Here is a 4,040-nt window from a genome sequence, read left to right as displayed (position 1 = left end):
TACATTGCTGGTGGGACTGCAAATTGGTGCAGCAAATTTGGAAAGCAGTATGGAGATTTCTTGGAAACTTGGGAATGGAACCGCCATTTGACCCAGCAATTCCCCTTCTCGGTCTAATCCCTATAGACCCAAAAAGTGCATGCTACAGGGACACTGATAAATCTATGTTCATAGCAGCACAATTCACAATAGGAAGACTGTGGAACCAACCTAGATGCCCTTCAATAGATGAATGGATTAAAAAAAATGTGGCATTTATACACAATGGAGTATTACTCTGCATTAAAAAATGACAAAATCATACAATTTGCAGAGAAATCGATGGCATTAGAACGTATTATGCTACGTGAAGATAGCCAATCACTAAAAAACAAATGCCAAATGTTTTCTTTGATATAAAGAGAGTAACTAAGAACAGAGTTGGGAGGAAGAGCATGAGAAGATGATTAATATTAAACAGGGGTGAGAGGTGGGAGGGAAAAGGAAAGAGAAGGAAAATTACATAGAAATGGAAGGAAACCCTCATGGTTATACAAAATTAAATACAAGATGAAGTGAGGTGAAAGGGGACAAAAACAAGTGGAAGAAATGAATTACAATAGATGGGGTAGAGAGAGAGGATTGGAGGGGAGGGGATGGGAGATAGTAGAGGACAGGAAAGGCAGCAGAATACAACAGACACTAGTATAGCAATATGTAAAATAGTGGATGTGTAACTGATGAGATACTGCAATCTGTATACGAAGAAAAATGGAAGTTCATAACCTACTTGAATCAAAGTGTGAAATATGACATGTCAAGAACTATGTAATGTTTTGTAGAACCAACAATAAATATTAAAGGAAAAAAAACACATGGAGAACTATTTCAATGAAAAATTGACTAGGTTTATAACACCTACACTTTATCATGCAAAAGGCAAGTCCAACTATACACCATGCCTCTTCAGATGTGCTTGTATTTCTATTCTGTTTGGGTTATTTTTCTTCATCATATTAGGATTAGTAGTCAGAGTTTGGTAGGGTATGTGTTAGTGTCAGGGATTCAGTCTTTGGAATGGAAAATTGGAAAATGAATCCAATGTGTATGCAAATATGTGCTACACAAAAATCTTCCCACTCTCATCCAGAACAATGCCTTGACGTTACCTTCACGCCAAATAAGAAACAATTAGAGGAGAAGAGTTAGAAAATCTGTAAATACATATCTGGAATGGAAAATATTCAGGAGTTCACAAACTTGGAGGTGGTAGAGGAGTATCCCAAAGTAAGGGACAGGGTAAACACTCCACAAACATGGAGGTCTGCTGGCCTAAAGACTTCTAGAGAAACTGCCTCTGAGGATGGGCACTTGAAATATATGTTGTCAGTAGCTTTAGCTTCCTTTGTAGTGAGATCATCAAAGCTGGGTCTGCATCTATGTGACCTGGAGGACATTCTTTCTTGCTTTCCAATACACATGAGGCAGCAGTGCTGAATTCTCTCTTCGTATGTAAACTGTGGCCACTGGGGTCTAAGTGTCTCCCTGTGTGGACTGTGAAGCCTTTTGTTCATCCTCCATTTTCGTAGAGTTTCCTGCTGCAGCACTGAGAGTTTGGTATTTGCCTCACAAAATACAAGGAGTTCAACTGGAACACAGTCCTGGAGGGAGTTCTGTCATTTGTGGTTTTTCAGGGTCTACAAGAGAATGCACCAACCAGGCTTCATTCCCACATAACTTGCCCCCTTCTCCATAGCAACCTGATTCTGCACATTGCCCTGAAAACTATCCATTTAACAAGACACCTTTACATATAAGTGTCTGGTCACTGCACCGTGTCAGTGACAAACCATTTGGAATTCAATGGCAAAACCACATGGCGCAACCACAGAAGATTTATCACACACCTGCACACCACAGCTCAGGGCTCACTACTCAGGAGGGTCCAACTTAATGGCATCTCTGTTCTACACCATTTTCATAAATCCCAGTCAATCAAGGCACTGTCTGGTACACTCATGATCAGCAAGAGGTGCTGACAATTTAAGCCACAGCCTCACACAGGGCCCAGAGTCTGATTCAGACATAACCATTTCCAAAACAATTCATCAAAGAGGCACAGGTGATGCCCATTCATTTCCATTTGAAAATTGTTTTCTTCTGGCTTTATAAAGGGGTGGCTTGAGGCAAAGAGGTTCCTGACATTCAGGGCAACAGAACAATAGTTAAGCAAAAGGCCCTAAGCCAGGTTTCACCATAGAGACTTTCCTGGTCACACCAATATCTGAGTTTTCCGGTGTGCTCGCCATTCCTTTCAGCTAACTAGTACATGGCCATGTCACAGAGCTTGGAGGTGGTACATATCTTGGACAAAAAACCATGAGCCTTTCTGGAGAGTTGCCAGAATTCAGGAAGAATTCAAGAACTTAGGATGATACTAGGTGTTGCCCATGGATAAGTCAAGCCTCAGTCCATTCATTAATTGGGCAGGATGAATGCTGTGAAGCTTTCTACTAGACAGGACACACCCAGTGAGCCATTTTCTTTTCTAATATCTACAACTAAGGACACAGTGGGATACACAGACATAGAAACAGTCTCCTTGTCAGATGACTTACTAGAAACAGTCCACTCCAAACCAAACAAACCTCCTTTTTTACCTATTCTCAGAATATGAGACAAATCCACAAACTGACATCCACACACACAAAGTCACCTCCTTCCCCAAGTATGTCTGTGACTATCCGGAGTGTCCTCTGACGAGTAGGCCATAGAATGTTCCCCAGAAATGGCCGGTCCTGTCTCAGATCTGGTCTCCTTGGCCAATTCTGTGAAGTTTTCAGGAGGCAGTGGTGAGCCATTTCCTGCCCTCTCAGGAAAGGACCCTCTTCAAAGCTTTCTTGGCATTTGGCCACCCTCACATCAGTAGGTACCAAGAAAGACTGACTCTTTACTTGGTAAATCCAAACAAGTGAGCCCACTTGGACTGGGACTGGTACTGGCTCTTGGTGCCTGGCTTCCTGGATCACAAAATTCAGAGAGTTCCATCATGAAAAAAGTGAGGTGAGGTCACTTTCTTCAGAAAATGAATGAGGCCACTGTCTTGGCCACCACTTTGTCCTAACAGTTGCTTCCTAGTGTCTCAGGAAAAGGAGGCTGCCTCTATTTCCTGTGACACTTTCACAAGTTAGAATGGTATAGAAACATAGGCACCTGGGAACAGCTCTCCACACATGCCTGGTTTCATACATCTTCCCTACATTAAGAAGAGATAGGATGATTCAGACACATCCTTTCATCCTGATCGGGTTGTTTGCAAAGGAAGATGACTTTTGCTGTCTCAGGTCCTTCATAGCTGCCTACGTCTTCTCCAGGGATCATTTCTGCATGGATTTTGAGGTACTCAGCAGGTGGAAGATCTCCTAACTTCCTGTATTGTAATACTAACTTTGTCCCTGCTCTTCTGTAAAGTGAGATTGAGTGAACAATCTCAGTTTACAGAATGGTTAGGGTTAATAGCATGTTCGATTTGGGTTATGAATCATTTTGCTGGATGAATAATGATATTGGGAACCTGTGATATTTACAAGAACATGGAGGTGAAATATAAGTATGAAAACAGAAATCTAGGTAATATTTGAAGCCCAGAAGGACTTTGGGCCCTTGATTGGGATACTTAGCTTAAATTATGTTCTGTGTGACCTTTGCATTTTGTGTCCAGAATATTAGTGTGATAATATGTATATGTAGCTAAGGTGACATGAGTATTTCTTTCACCATTTCTGTGAGCAATATTTTGAAAACTTATAAATTAGTACTGGGGATACTATTAGGTTTACCCTGTTTTGATGAATATAGAGATGATGCATTAATAGACCATACTGTGAATAAATTATATAACTGGTTCCATATTTAAATAATGGATTGTATTGATATCTGAAAATATATAGAAAATCTTATATTGATATACATACATTCATTCCAACCAGTTATATATCTAATTGTAATGTTAGGGTTATCATTTATCATGAATAGTGTGTGAGTTTTGCCTCAAAAATGAT

This window comes from Callospermophilus lateralis, unplaced genomic scaffold (genome assembly GCF_048772815.1).
Source record: "Callospermophilus lateralis isolate mCalLat2 unplaced genomic scaffold, mCalLat2.hap1 Scaffold_892, whole genome shotgun sequence".
Taxonomy (NCBI): Eukaryota; Metazoa; Chordata; class Mammalia; order Rodentia; family Sciuridae; genus Callospermophilus; species Callospermophilus lateralis.
Note: the sequence above shows the minus strand (reverse complement) of the source record.